This window comes from Bos indicus x Bos taurus, chromosome 19 (genome assembly GCF_003369695.1).
Source record: "Bos indicus x Bos taurus breed Angus x Brahman F1 hybrid chromosome 19, Bos_hybrid_MaternalHap_v2.0, whole genome shotgun sequence".
Lineage (NCBI taxonomy): Eukaryota > Metazoa > Chordata > Mammalia > Artiodactyla > Bovidae > Bos > Bos indicus x Bos taurus.
The window spans coordinates 40,893,580-40,909,852 of NC_040094.1; the positions used below are offsets into that span (position 1 = coordinate 40,893,580).

At 39.4% G+C, this 16,273-nt stretch overlaps 1 protein-coding gene and 1 non-coding gene across 4 annotated transcripts in view; one reads left to right on the plus strand and one right to left on the minus strand.

The window, feature by feature from the left end:
* The window catches only part of FBXL20 (F-box and leucine rich repeat protein 20), a 101,423-nt gene that overhangs the window by 76,862 nt on the left and 8,288 nt on the right, over positions 1-16,273 (minus strand). The window lies entirely within an intron of this gene.
* On the plus strand, positions 8,299-8,370 carry TRNAW-CCA. Its single transcript has one exon. It is a non-coding gene; the product is annotated as a tRNA-Trp (tRNA).

Genomic DNA, 16,273 nt, shown 5'->3' on the forward strand with positions numbered 1-16,273 from the left:
ACTGAATTATATACTACAAAAGGAAGAACATTCTTGTCACATAAATTATCTTAATATAAAATATAATTTAAAACTGTGTACTCAACAAGGTCTTCGAAGAAAGGTAAAATAAATTCACAGTCAACTTCTCAGTAAAAACAGAAGTCAAGAGACATGGGAGAAAAATCTTTAAAGTGCTCAGAGAAAATAACTGCAACTTTGTACCTAGTCCACCCTAGATGACCCAGGCAATAAGGAAGGAAAAAAGATGTTTCCATACATAATTAGGTAAGTTCATCATCCACAGGTCCATAGTAAAAGGACTTTTTAAAAGGATCTACTTTCAGAAGAAAAGTGAAACAGGTACTTCTGCTTATAGGAGTAATAAACCAGATTATTTTCATCAACTTTGTAAAGACCACTAAAAATTTGATGAAATACTACTACTACTACTACTAATAGTAGATATTCTTAAAGCATGGAAGAGCAAAAAAAAATAGCATAAAGAACCATCAGTCCTAGGACCTCCCTGGTGGTGCAGTGGTTGAGAATTCACCTGCCAATGCAGGAACACCAGCTCAATCCCTGATCTGGGAAGATCCTACATGCCACAGAGCAACTAAGCCCGTGGGACTACTGAGCCTGTGCTCTGAAGCCTGTGTGCCTCAACTACTGAAGCCTACTCGGGCAGAGCCTGTGCCCCCCGAGAGAAGCCACTGCAATGAGCAGCCCACACACTGCAACTAGAGAGTAGCCCACACAGCAACAAAGATCCAGGATAACCAAAAGTAAGTAAACAAATAAAATTATTTAAAATATAAACATATATATGGAGCAGAAACTACGCTATAAGAAGAAATCAACACATATAGAGATGGCCGGAGAACTTTAATACTCTTCCAATGAAACCAAGAGACAAAACAGACAGAACGTTAATAAAAACCTAGAGAATCTGAATATCAAAGCTTGATCTGAGATATGTGTAATGAACAGAGTCAAATAATAACAGTAACTTAAATTTAATGAATGCATATTGTATACTTGGCAGCCTTATAAACACTTTTCATACATCAATTAACTCTTACAACAACCCTGGATAGATTCTACTGTCTCCATTTTCTTATTAAAAAACTGAGGTGCAGAGATGACATGTATTCCAATGTCTCACCACTGTAAATAGCGATCTCAGTCAAAATGCACTGATAAAATGTTACCTTTGCCATAATTTGACAGTACTGTACGTCATAATTAGGAATCATTAAGACCCTAAGAAAATAATAGATTCTTAATGTTTTATTGGATAAACACTATGATCCCTTTCAAAAGTGTCATCAGCCCTTTTGAAATTACCATCACCCCTTTTGAAGTTTTCCAAGTTTAAATCCACTTTTAAAATTTTCTCAGTCATAAATATGAGGTCCCCTGTGTACTTCGGGTTCATCATTAGGTGTTTCCCTCATCTACCTAAGAGTCTTCTTTTGTTTACTTAAGAGTTCTGAGGCCTTACTGTTCTGTTGATTCATCACAATTTTATATTTTGATATAAACAGAAAAACTATAATTTTAAGAAATGTTAAAAAAGTGGAGTATTCTGGTCTCCAGTGTCTGATGGGTAAGCAGTTCTTCCTTCCTGCAATGGGCCCTTTAAAAGGCAGTCTCATTTAAAAATTTTGTGTATGATATTTTCCCCCTACATCAAACCTAACCAAGCATTTAATAAACAAAATTTTACTTTGTTCCAACACAGAATATTTACAAAAACTGATGATGTACTTGGCCACAAAGAAACTTTCAAAAATCTATTAACATATAAGTCACTAATACACTTACATATAACACAATAAAGTTAGAAATGAATAACAAAATAGCCCCTCGAGATCAATATACCTGAGATTTTAAAATACAGATAGGAAATAGCAGAGCTGAGATTTGAACCCAGTTGATCCGGTTCCACTGTCTTGCTCAAACCCGGAAGTCCTAATTTATCAGGCTCCAAGACTGTGTTACCCAGTGTGGTGAAAGTCAAGTGTTAGTCGCTCAGTCATATCTGATTCTTTGCAACTGTAGCCTGCAAAGCTCCTCTGTGCATGGAATTCTCCAGGCAAGAATACTGAAGTAGGTAGCTATTCCTTCTCCAGGGGATCTTTCTGACCCAGGGACCAAACCCAGATCTCCCGCAAAGAAGACGTTCTTGACTGTCTGAGTCACCAGGGAAGTCCGTGGTACTCAGAAAAGCAAATTCACGGGCCCAGGTAATTTGCCAGTTTTCCAGGTGACTGTTAAGCAAATTGAAGTTTGAAAAACCAAGGCTCTTAATCCTGGGGAAAAGCTTTGCTTTGGACTCATAATTTGAGATAATTCTTTAAGCCACTAAAAGGGTTTTCTACTGTGCAGCTCAAAGCATGCTAACTGGACACAAAAATGAATATACAAAAATCAACAACAATTATAGCTCCCTAATGGCAACAAATTCTATCATTTCTATCTTTAAAATATATCCAGGATTCAATTACTTCTTACATCTCCACCACAACCAACTTCATACAAGGTACCATTACTACTTTTCTCAATTACTCAAAGAACCTTTAATACCAGTTATATACTACTTCTCTACAAAGCAAGAGCGATCCTTTCAAAGCTTGAATATTCTTCTGCTCAAAAATCCCTATGACTTCCCTTGTTAGAATAGAAACTAAAGGACAAAATGGTCAATAAGTCCGTTTCTGCTCTGCCCTGCTCACCCGTCCTCCCAACCCTCACCTCTACTCCTAACTCACAGCTCTCTGACCTCTTCCCTACCAGTTAACCAACCTCTCCATGATCTGGCCACAGTGACGGACCTGTTCACTCCGTTCCTAGAATATATCAAGAACACTCCCATCTTCCTTTCTACATTCCTTTGCCTGTATGAGTTTTCTCCATTGTTCCCTTCAGTTCAGTTCAGTTTAGTCGCTCAGTCGTGTCCGACTCTTTGCGACCCCATGAACTGCAGCACGCCAGGCCTCCCTGTCCATCACCAATTCCCGGAGTTCACTCAGACTCACGTCCATCAAGTCGGTGATGCCATCCAGCGATCGCATCCTCTGTCGTCCCCTTCTCCTCCTGCCCCCAATCCCTTCCAGCATCAGAGTCTTTTCCAATGAGTCAACTCTTCGCATGAGGTGGCCAAAGTACTGGAGTTTCAGCCTTAGCATCATTCCTTCCAAAGAACACCCAGGGCTGATCTCCTTTAGAATGGACTGGTTGGATCTCCTTGCAGTCCAACGGACTCTCAAGAGTCTTCTCCAACACCACAGTTCAAAAGCATCAATTCTTCGGCACTCAGCTTTCTTCACAGTCCAACTCTCACATCCCTTAAGTCTGCTCAAATATTAACCACCAGCAAGCTCTTCCTTAACCATTCTATATAAAATATGAACCATGCCCAGCTCCCTTCCTTCCTCTTTTTCTTATCCCTTTTTTGTCCATAACATTTATCAGCATCAGACACATTATGCATTTACTTTTTTATGTTTCATGTCAATTTCCCTTCACTAAATTTTAAACTCTATTTAGGCAGGATTTTGTGTTCTGTTCACTTTTATAGTCTTAGCATCTCTAACAATATCAAACACATAGAAAGTGCTCAAATATTTGTTGACTGAATTAATGATTAAATAATGTTTAAAAAAACAGAAAAAAAATGAAATGTAACAAAAAAAAAGCCCATTTGTAGTAACATCAAAAACAAGTATGCAAAAATAAAAAGAACAAAAACCATGTAAGATCTTAAAGGAAGAACTCTCTATCATATTCACGAATGAGAAGGAAATTATAATAAAGATATAAATTCCCTCAAATTAATATGTAAAGCCCATTAATTAAAACTGCGGTACTGGCAATAAAAAACAGATGAAAGAACACAGTTCCAAAAAGGCCTTTGAATTCATTTACTTAGTTTTATGATAAAAATGGCATTTCAAAACTAGTGGGGGGGAAGTGAAAGTGAAAGTCAAGTCACTCAGTCATGTCCAACTCTTAGCGACCCCATGGACTGCAGCCCACCAGGCTCCTCCATCCATGGGATTTTCCAGGCAAGAGTACTGGAGTGGGGTGCCATTGCCTTCTCCGAATAACACAGATTAGAAGAACAATTTTATGAGTAAAACATACTGGTTTGTTGAGACCTTCTCCGTTCTGAGTCTTAGGCGGAATGGACTTGAAGAAAGACAGAATCTAGGGTAAAACATAGTTCATTAACATAGCTTAAGAAAAACATTTCCATAAGAAAAATGCATTGGTTGGCTCAAGGTTTGAGAAATGTTAAGTTCAGATGGAACCAGGTGTCATCATGACAACAGAGCATTTTAAAAGAAGCCTCCTTTTAATTTTGTATAGAGAACGGGGAAAAAAAATCTGACACTTGTAATTTGTTTCCTCCTGTGCTGCTTAAGAGAGAGATAAAAATGTGTAACACTTGCAGCCTATTTCCTCCATTTGCAGGCCCCTAGCCTTCCTGCCTCTTACCCTCTCACTTGTTCCTTCTCAGACTAGCCCTGTTGCTTGTGTCTCTAAGATGAACTAAATCATGTTGGGACAACTGGCTATCAAAGTTCAGTTAATACTCTATCTTATAAAACAAACAAAAAACTCTATCTTACAAACAAGCTCCAGGTAGGTTAAAAACTACACTACATGGGATTGCAATGAGTCTGACGTGACTAAGCAACTAACACTTTCACTTTTCATCTTCATGGAAGAATATAAGGAAATCTTGAGATGTCATTCTCTAGTCACTAAGTTGTGTCCGACTCTTGTGACCCCATGGACTATAGCCCACCAGGCTACTCTGTCTGTGGGATTTCCCAGGGAAGAAGAATGGAGTGGGTTGTCATTTCCTTCTCAAAGGGCTCCTCCTGACCAAGTGAACCGGTGACTCCTGCATTGCAGGTGAATTCTTCACCACTGGGCCACCTGGGAAGCCCAATCTTGAGATAAGGGACACTTTTTTAAAATAAACACCAAGAGGAAACTGACAAGACTATTCAATGAAAACCTTTGCAAATACATGGGTACATAAACGGTCAGTATCCAATACAAAGAATATCTAGAAAAAAAAAAAAAAAAAAAGACAATCTAATTTTCAAAATTTAACAGAATAAAATAAGCAAGAAGAAATAAAAATTTCTTTCTTATGGAAAAAATACAAGAGATCAATAAAACATGAAGAGTAAAATATGAAGATACTGAACTTCAGCAGTAATGAGGGAAATACAAAATACAATAAAACACAATTTTCCTTCTATCACTGAAAAACTTGGGAAATATCACATGCTGGTGAAGATGTGGAGAAACAAGGTCACTTACACACTAGTGGCCAAAACATAAATTAAGAAGTCAGTCTGACAATATCTAATAAATATAATAATCATATATTCCCTATATGATTTTTCCCTATAAAACTCTCTTCCTGATACTTCACATAAAGGAACATATAAAAGAACATTCACTGTATCTGCATTTGTAATGCAAAGGACAAAACCTAAAGGTCCATTAATAGCTAGCTAAACAAACTAGAATATCCATATAACGGATGATTATGTTGCTGTGAAAAGAAGTATATCTAACAGACTCAAAGACATATCGTAGTTAAGTTTTCCCAAAGTCACAGTATGAGGCTACTCACATAATCATAAACACAGAAAACTAGACGGTAAAAGCACAGGGAAAAAAAAAGTACAGAAAAAGGCTTTACAAGGACACTCATCAAGTTCAAAACTGGTCCTTCTCTCTCTTTTTGCTTCTCCTCTTTAAATGAATTTTTATTGAAGTATAGTTGATTTATTAATACAACATTGTGTTAGTCACTGCTATACACTGTAAAATGATTCAGTTATACATATACATGCATTCTTTTTTTTTAATTCTTTTCCATTATGGTTTACCTCAGGATACTGAATATAGTTCTCTGTGCTATAAGGAATACTTGGTTGCTTATCTGCTCCTTATCTATAGAGGTGAAGAGGATCAGAATTAGGGGCAGTATAAGAAGGAATTATCATACTCGAAATGTCTTAGCTTTTAAATAAAAATTTATGCATGTATTTATATAAATTAAAACACTATAATTTTTTTAAACTTATTATAATTTTTTAAAAGAGAAAAAGCAAGGTTCTAAACCTTATGTCCAACAATCTTGTTCATTCATAAAATGTGAACATGTCCATACATAATAATAATAGATACATACATTTATAAAATTATTGAACCCATATCTCCTGCACTGGCATATGGGTTCATTACCACTGAGCTACTAGGGCTTCCCTTTATAGTGAACAATTAATTATAACTTAACTTCTCTTCCAAGAACAAATACTAAAGCAAAGGTGGCGCAGTGGTCAAGAATCTGCCTGCTAATGCTGGAGACACAAGAGACAAGGGTTGGGAAGGGTCGATCCTTGCCCAAATTAAACCAAAGGCCTATAAAAACAGAAGTGGGCAGAAGAAAGACCCATCCCTGAAACACATTAAACTAAGAAACCCGAGGCTACTTTAGGACAGCCAAAGCAGATAATGCTCAAGCTGACTTTGTCTAAAATAATGGTACACTTCAGAGACTGCCAGTCATTTAATCAGCCACAGTCCCACTTCAGCCGTAGTAAATAAAAGCTACAAGAAGGTTTACAGAGCTTATTTTTGGTTGTTTTTTTGTTAGTCGCTTAGTGGTGAACAACTCTTTGTGACGCTATGGACTGCAGCCCACCAGGCTCCTCTGTCCATGGGATTTCCCAGGCAAGAATACTGGTGTGGGCTGCCATTTCGTCCTCCAGGGGAATCTTCCTAACCTAGGGATTGAACCTGTGTCTCTTGCATCTCCTGCATTGGCAGATGGGTTCTGCCATAGCGCCACCAGGGAATTTTTGGTTAAATTATACTTAAGATTTAAATTTGATCATTTCCTTTCTAGTACCACTGGCATTAAGCAAAACAACCTACTTATAAAAACTATTTGGCTGGCTATGCACCTTCAACCTGAATGTGTATCCAGGCCTAATTTCACAAGAGAAAAACATTATTTCCAGTTAAGATAATGTGGAGCATATATATTTTCCCCTGGCTCCCAGCCTAATGCTAAACTGAATCCTGTCATTTTCATTTTGTTAATTCATCTCTGAAATAATACTGTTACTAGAAATACTGACAAGTCACTTGACAACAGTCAGGATATGTAAAACCTAGAAAAATAAAGCTGGATCCTAGGTAGGTGTGTAGTACTGTTAAGACTAGAAAGGTAATGTTATGAATTATCACACATTTCATATGAACATGTATTTGATAGATGTTAGAAGGGTCAGAGGGGCTTTCCTGGTAGCTCAGCTGCAATGCAAGAGACACCGGTTCGATTCCTGGATCAGGAAGATCCCCTGGAGAAGGGATAGGCTACCCACTCCAGTATTCTTGGGCTTCCCTGGTGGCTCAGCTGATAAAGAATCCCCTGCAGTGTGGGAGAACTAGGTTCGATCCCTGGGTTGGGAAGCTCCCCTGGAGAAGGGTCAGAAAGATCTTGGCCATAACTCCAGAACACCTTGCACTTTACGGATGGGATTATTTTTAATGCAAATTTCAAATTATTGAAATAAATAATTTAAACACTCTTCTTGTTTCTCAGTATTCTTCCTGATATCAATCTTTTATTCTATTAAGCCTAGTTGATCTTTGACCTAGAAATGTATGTTTATTCATAAAATACTGTATCCTGAATTTTTATTATTTTTCACTCAACAGTGGTGTATTGTTTATTACATAGGTATCTAAAAGGAATTTATGACTTGGTAGGGTTTATACAGAATCTTTGTTCACAGTTGTTTAAGAGTTACTTAAGTTGGCTAGTAAACCAAAGAACAGGTTCAATGTCCACGCTTTCCAGTTCACATGAAATTAACTCTGCTCAATTCTTTTGGCCACAAATTTAGTGTTAATCAATCCTAACCAAACATCTTATAAATACCTGCTATGGATCAAAAGAGTAACTAACAATGGGTAAATTTTTCAAAACAACCCATTTTCAGTTGGCATGCCCTACAGGCACATATAGGAGACTTCAAGTCAACTGGATGGATTAAAGTTCTGGCTTTTAAATACTTAGCTATTTAATGTGGGAAATGACAGCCTTTCAGAGCATCTGCTTTCTTACAATAAAACAGCAGAAAAATATCCTCTACCTACTACATGAGACTTTTTTCTAAGTTCAAATGAAATCATAAATGGGAACATGTTCTTTAATGTGTAAAACACTGTATTAAGCTGTTACTTAAGATACTTCTTAAGTAACACAGGGCTTCCCTGGTGGCTCAGAGGTTAAAGCGTCTGCCTCCAATGCAGGGGACCCGGGTTCGATCCCTGGGTAGGGAAGATCCCCTGGAGAAGGAAATGATAACCCACTCCAGTATTCTTGCCTGGAGAATCCCATGGACGGAGAAGCCTGATAGGCTACAGTCCATGGGGTCACAAAGAATCAGTCGGACACGACTGAGCAACTTCACCTTCACCTTTAAGATAGTTCAAAATATCTGTCCTAGTGAAAGCAAGTTAGCAGGATGCCCTCCATATACAAGGGTCAGCATTTTTCAATCCTTTATAAATTCCTTAAAAATATTTATTATTTGCCTTAAAAACAAATGGAACAGTATGTGTATAACTACTTACTATATAATGAATTCCTGGAATTACTGGTGGAAGTGTTATTTTCCTGTTACTAGTTTTCTATTTTTTAAAATGTATTAAATTTTTAATTGAAGGATAACTGCTTTACAGAATTTTGTTGTTTTCTGTCCAAAGTCAACATGAATCAGCCATAAGTATACATATGTCCCCTCCCTCTTGAACCTCTCTCCCATTTCCCTCCCCATCCCACTCCTCTAGGTTGATACAGAGCCCCGGTCTGAGCTGCCAGAGACAAAGAGCAAACTCCCCATCTATTTTACATATGGTAATGAAAGTTTCCAGGTTACTTTCTCCATACAATCTTACCCTCTCCTCCCCTCTCCCCAAGTCCACTCTTCTTCTAACCTTGATTAATTTCTGCTTAAACTTCTGAGAAACGTCCAGCTTTAGAGAAAAGCACTTACTCTGATTAGCTCTCTCTTTAGTAATCCTACTACTCTGTTTCCCAAGAAATAAAATTGTTTCTTCTAACTCTCCCATATAGCTAACACTGCCGGAACCCACTAAATTATTTTTCTCATGCACTTTTCTTCCTATGTAGATTACAAACTCCCTGAGGAAGAGACGTTGCTTTGGAGCAGCTGTGCATTTCTAACACCTATCAGTATTTAACACATACTCAGTTCAGTTCAGTTCAGTCGCTCAGTCGTGTCCGACTCTTTACGACCCCATGGACTGCAGCACGCCAGGCCTCCCTGTCCATCACCAACTCCCGGAGTTCACCCAGACTCACGTCCATCAAGTCGGTGATGCCATCCAGCCATCTCATCCTCTGTCGTCCCCTTCTCCTCCTGCCCCCAACCCCTCCCAGCATCAGAGTCTTTTCCAATGAGTCAACTCTTCACATGAGGTGGCCAGAGTACTGGAGTTTCAGCTTCAGCATCATTCCCTCCAAAGAAATCCCAGGGCTGATTTCTTTCAGAATGGACTGGTTGGATCTCCTTGCAGTCCAAGGGACTCTCAAGAGTCTTCTCCAACACCACACTCCAAAAGCATCAATTCTTCGGCGCTCAGCCTTCTTCACAGTCCAACTCTCACATCCATACACGACCACAGGGAAAACCATAGCCTTGACTAGACGGACCTTTGTTGGCAAAGTAATGTCTCTGCTTTTGAATATGCTATCTAGGCTGGTCATAACTTTCCTCCCAAGGAATAAGCGTCTTTTAATTTCACGGCTGCAGTCAACATCTGCAGTGATTTTGGAGCCCCCCAAAATAAAGTCTGACACTGTTTCCACTGTTTCCCCATCTATTTCCCATGAAGTGATAGGACAGGATGCCATGATCTTCATTTTCTGAATGTTGAGCTTTAAGCCAACTTTTTCACTCTCCACTTTCACTTTCATCAAGAGGCTTTTTAGTTACTCTTCACTTCCTGCCATAAGGGTGGTGTCATCTGCTTATCTGACGTTATTGATATTTCTCCCGGCAATCTTGATTTTAGTTTGTGTTTCTTCCAGTCCAGCGTTTCTCATGATGTACTCTGCATATAAGTTAAATAAGCAGGGTGATAATATACAGCCTGACGTACTCCTTTTCCTATTTGGAACCAGTCTGTTGTTCCATGTCCAGCTCTAACTGTTGCTTCCTGACCTGCATATAGGTTTCTCAAGAGGCAGGTCAGGTGGTCTGGTAGTCCCATCTCTTTCAGAATTTTCCACAGTTTATTGTGATCCACACAGTCAAAGGCTTTGGCATAGTCAATAAAGCAGAAGTAGATGTTTTTCTGGAACTCTCTTGCTTTTTCCATGATCCAGCGGATGTTGGCAATTTGATCTCTGGTTCCTCTGCCTTTTCTAAAACCAGCTTGAACATCTGCAAGTTCACGGTTCACGTATTGCTGAAGCCTGGGTTGGAGAATTTTGAGCATTACTTTACTAGCGTGTGAGATGAGTGCAATTGTGTGGTAGTTTGAACATTCTTTGGCATTGCCTTTCTTTGGGATTGGAATGAAAACTGACCTTTTCCAGTCCTGTGGCCACTGCTAAGTTTTCCAGATTTGCTAGCATATTGAGTGCAGCACTTTCACAGCATCATCTTTCAGGATTTGAAATAGCTCACCTGGAATTCCATCACCTCCACTAGCTTTGATCGTAGTGATGCTTTCTAACGCCCACTTGACTTCACATTCCAGAATGTCTGGCTCTAGATGAGTGATCACACCATCGTGATTATCTGGGTCATTAAGATCTTTTTTGTACAGTTCTTCTGTGTATTCTTGCCACCGCTTTCTTAATATCTTCTGCTTCTGTTAGGTCCATACCATTTTGAGCCCATCTTTGCATGAAATGTTCCCTTGGTATCTCTCATTTTCTTCAAGAGATTTCTAGTCTTTCCCATTCTGTTGTTTTCCTCTATTTCTTTGCACTGATTGCTGAGGAAGGCTTTCTTATCTCTTCTTGCTATTCTTTGGAACTCTGCATTCAGATGCTTATATCTTTCCTTTTCTCCTTTGCTTTTTGCTTCTCTTCTTTTCACAGCTATTTGTAAGGTCTCCCCAGACAGCCATTTTGCTTTTTTGCATTTCTTTTCCATGGGGATGGTCTTGATCCCTGTCTCCTGTACAATACCACGAACCTCAGTCCATAGTTCATCAGGCACTTTATCAGATCTAGGCCCTTAAATCTATTTCTCACTTCCACTGTTTAATCATAAGGGATTTGATTTAGGTCATACCTGAATGGTCTAGTGGTTTTCCCTACTTTCTTCAATTTAAGTCTGAATTTGGTAATTAAGGAGTTCACGATCTGAGCCACAGTCAGCTCCTGGTCTTGTTTTTGCTGACTGTATAGAGCTTCTCCATCTTTGGCTGCAAAGAATATAATCAATCTGATTTCGGTATTGACCATCTGCTGATGTCCATGTGTAGAGTCTTCTCTTGTGTTGTTGGAAGAGGGTGTTTGCTATGACCAGTGCATTTTCTTGGCAAAACTCTATTACTAATGCTAAATAAAATTTAAACAGAACTGAACTCCTACCAACAGCATGCCCTGGTTTTCTAGACTGAGAATTTCTGTGCCCCAGACAAGGTCAGATTAGCTTTGTTGAGTTCCCAGATATATTTGTTCTTGGTAGTTTGAGAGGCTGTAGCGTGGTATGATGGTTTCATTAGTATAACTGAATGTGTTTCAGTTGTAAAATGTGCAAGTTGTAAAATAACCGTATTTTAGGTGCTATACATTAGCTACTGCTCTTGCTTCTAGGGCTAAAACATCTAGGACAGGACAGAAACCTGAAAAGAGCTATTGGTTTTATGATGGCAAATCCGTGATATGTAAACTGATTTCCCTATGGAGTTCAAGTTGTAAATACAAATTAACTTAGTATTCTTTCAAGGGATTAGTATTGTACAAAAAACTTCACTGGTGAGTCTAAATGTCTAATTCAGATTGCTACTTATTTATCTCTACTGTGCAATTCGGTTGCCATAAATTAAATCCAGTTTCATTTATTCCTCCTTAACGCTGTCCATTTAAGTCACAGAGTATTATTTTAGGGGCTTCCCTGGTGGCTCAGTGGTAAAGAATCCCTCTGCAAATGAAGGAGACACGGGTTCAGTGCCTGGCCCAGGAAGATCCTACAGGCTGAGGAGCAACTAAGCCCGTTTGCCACATCTATCCAGCCTGTGCTCTAGAGCCCAGGAACCACAACTGTTGAGCCACATCTCCTGAAGCCTGCACATCACAACTGGAGAGCAGCCCCTGCCCACCACAACCAGAGAAAAGCCTGTGTAGCACAGAAGACCCAGCATAGCCAAAAATAAATTTTTTTTTAAAGTAAGAGTTTTAGGTTTAATCTTTTTTGTTTCAACAGAGGTATAATGGGCATAAAACACTGTATTAATCCAGTTTGTAATAAGGTAGGGAAATAGATACTGGAAACGTTATTTAAGAGCTGTAAAGACAGAGAAGTTTTCCCCAGTGTGCAGTGTGGGTTTACAGTAGTGCAAAGAGAAGGTCCCTTAAGTTCTTCACTCCTATATTTAGGCCAGATTTTTCTGTCTGGACCAGAAACTGATGTGCTCAGATGAAATTTATGTCATTTAGGGCCTTTAATCCACCTTTTGAGGCAAATAATCTAAATACAATTATTCTTTCTTAAAGAATGTGTTGACCTCGGTAAAATTGCATTTTTTGTTGTTGTGTAGATCTAGATTTGGGAAGCTGCTTTTGTATAACTCCAGTCAGCTGTGACTAAGAATACTGAATATTAAGTCCCTTTTCTTCCTGAAGTTACCATTCATGATAATGTGTTAGGAATGTTACATTATTAAATAAATGCTTCAACTTATGCAAGGACACTTCCAAAATATATCAGGTTTCCTTCCTACAAATGGGCTGCAGAAACAAGCTACGATGTGATTTTTGCAACAGAAGTGTCTTTATATGAAGGCATGTAAATAACTTTCAAAAAAAACCGATGAGTGTGGGGAAAGGGTATTAGCAATGCAGTGCTCTTAAAAATAAATAAATAAATGCATCTCTACGTACTTGTCCATGTTCAGTCATGCCATAGCTTTATTTTCTACAAACCAGAAAAGGAAGAATGACCAGTTTCTTGGGTAAAAGCTGACTGTTTTAAATGTCAACTTTCAATTTGGTTCCAGATTCTCATCTTAGGAGACATTTACCCACATCTGCCTAACAGTGAACACAATAATGGTTACAGTATACACTCCATATAAACATCATCAAATTATTACTGATTAAACTTCATAGGTTCAACTACACTGATTAAAATTCATAGGTGTTCCTGTCCAATAAACCCAACGTATAAAATTGAATCCGGTGAAAAGAAATCATTAGTTACATTCTTTCCTTTATAATACTTTTTCCTTTAAATAGTATATTCCTTTAAAGCATTTAAAACAATGATTTACGAAGTCTACTCAAAACCACTTTCACTCCAGAAAGTAATATCATAATAGGCATCATTTATTGAGCCTTTATCATACAACAGATCATGCACAATGTTTGCTCAATGTTATAAAAACATCACAGAATTTAATCTTTATTACCCAGTGTAGTAGGTTTTATACCCATTTTTTAGATATTGAAAATTTGAGAATTTGCGAGATTAAATGACTTGTCTTAGGTCATACAGGGCTTCTTCCCACATGGCTCAGTGGTAAAGAATGTGCCTGCCAATGCAGGAGACCCAGGTTTGATCTCTGGGTCGAGAAGATCCCCTGGGGGAGAAAACGGCAACCCACTCCAATAATCTTGCCTGGAGAATCCCGTGGACAGAAGAGCCTGGTGAGACACAGTTCACGGGGTCACAAAGAGTCAGACACAACTGAGCAACCAAGCACACATGCACACTAAGGTCATACAGATGGTACATGGCAAAGCCAGGGTACAAACTCAGACTTAAAGCTAATGCTTTTAAAAGGTTCTCTTTATACAAGTATATAAATTCCAAAAATATTAAAAAGTGAATCGTAACACATTAAACTCCAGGATATCACACAATCATACCTATTCTTCACTCCTTGGCAAAAATCATTCAGACAAATATACCGTATCTGATGCTATTAAAGTGCTGCACTCAATATGTCAGCGAATTTGGAAAACTCAGCAATGGCCACATGACTGGAAAAGGTCAATCCTCATCCCAATTCCCAAGAAGGGCAGTACTAAAGAATGTTCAAACCACTGAACAATTACACTCATTTCCTATGCTAATAAGGCTATGCTCAAAATCCTCCAAGGTAGGCTTCAGCATTATGTGAACTGAGAACTTTCAGATGTTCAAGCTGGGTTTAGAAAAGGCACAGGAACCAGAGATCAAATTGCCAACATTCGCTGAATCATACAGAAAGCAAGAGAATTCCAGAAAAACATCTACCTCTGTTTCACTGACTACACTAAAGCCTTTGACTGTGTGGATCATAACAAACTGTGAAAGTGAAAGTCAAGTCGCTCAGTCGTGTCCGACTCTTTGCGACCCCATGGACTGTAGCCTACCAGGCTTCTCCGTCCATGGGATTCTCCAGGCAAGAATACTGGAGTGGGTTACCATTTCCTTCTCCAGGGGATCTTCCCAACCCAGGGATCGAACCCGGGTCTCCCGCATTGGAGGCAGATGCTTTAACCTCTGAGCCACCAGGGAAGCCCCTATAACAAACTGTGGAAAACTCTTCAAGAGATGGGAATACCAGACCACCTTACCTATCTCCTGAGAAACCTGTATGCGGGTCAAGAAGCAACAGTTAGAACCCTGTATGGAACAACTAACTGGTTCAGGATTGAGAAAGGAGTACGACAAGGCTGTTTATTGTCATCCTGTTTATTTAACTTACATGCAGAGCACATCATGCAAAATGCTGGGCTGGATGAAGCACACACAAGCCGGAATCAAGACTGCTGGGAGAAACATCAACCTCAGATATGCAGATGTACCACTCTAATGGCAGAGAGCAAAAAGGAACTAGAGTCTCTTGATGAGGGTGAAGGAGGAGAGTGAAAAAATCAGCTTAAAACTGAACATTCAAAAAACTAAGATCATGGCATCTGGTCCCATCACTTTATGGTAAATAGAAGGGGAAGAGGTGGAAGCAGCAACAGATTTCCTCTTTTTAGGCTATAAAATCGCTGTGGATGATGACTGCATTAGAAGATGATTACTTCTTGGCAGGAAAGCTATGACAAACCCAGACAGTGTGTTAAAAAGAAAAGGCATCACTTTGCCGACAAAGGTCCATATAGTCAAGGCTATGATCTTTCCAGTAGTCATGTACGGATGTGAAAGATGGACAATAAAGAAAGCAGAGCGACAAAGAGCTGATGCTTTCGAACTGTGGTGCTAGAGAAGACTCTTGAGAGTCCCTTGGAAAACAAGGAGATCAAACCAGTCAATCTTAAAGGAAATCAATCCTGAACACTCTTTGGAAGGACTACTGCTAAAGCTGAAGCTTCAATACTTTGGCCACCTGATCCACACAGCTGATTCGTTGGAAAAGACCCTGAAAATAGGAAAGACTGAAGGCAAAAGGAGAAGAGGGCAACAGAGGATGAGATGGTTGGATGGTATACCGATTCACTGGACATGAACTTGGACAAACTCTGGGAAATAGAGTCGGACAAGACTTGGTGACTGAACAACAACCATATCTGTAAACAGATATACACGTATAGGTTCAGAGGGGCTTCCCTGATGACTCAGTGGTAAAGAATCCACCTGCCAATGCAGGAGGCACACGTTTGATCCCCGATCTGAGAAGACCCCACATGCTGCAGAGCAACCAAGCTCCAGTAACACAACTATTAAGCCTGTGCTCTAGAGTCTCAGTTCAGTTTAGTCACTCAGTCGTGTCCAACTCTTTGCAACCCCATGAATCGCAGCACGCCAGGTCTCCCTGTCTATCTCCAACTCCCAGAGTTCACCCAAACTCATGTGCATCGAGTCGATGATGCCATCCAGTCATCTCATCCTCTGTCGCCCCCTCCTCCTCCTAGAGTCTAGGAGCCTCAACTACTGAGCCCATGTGCTGAGACTGCTGAAGCCCATGCCCTAAGTCCAGGCTCTTTCCATGCAAGAGAAGCCACTGCAATGAGAAGCCCACACTGCAACCAGAGAGTAGCCCCTGC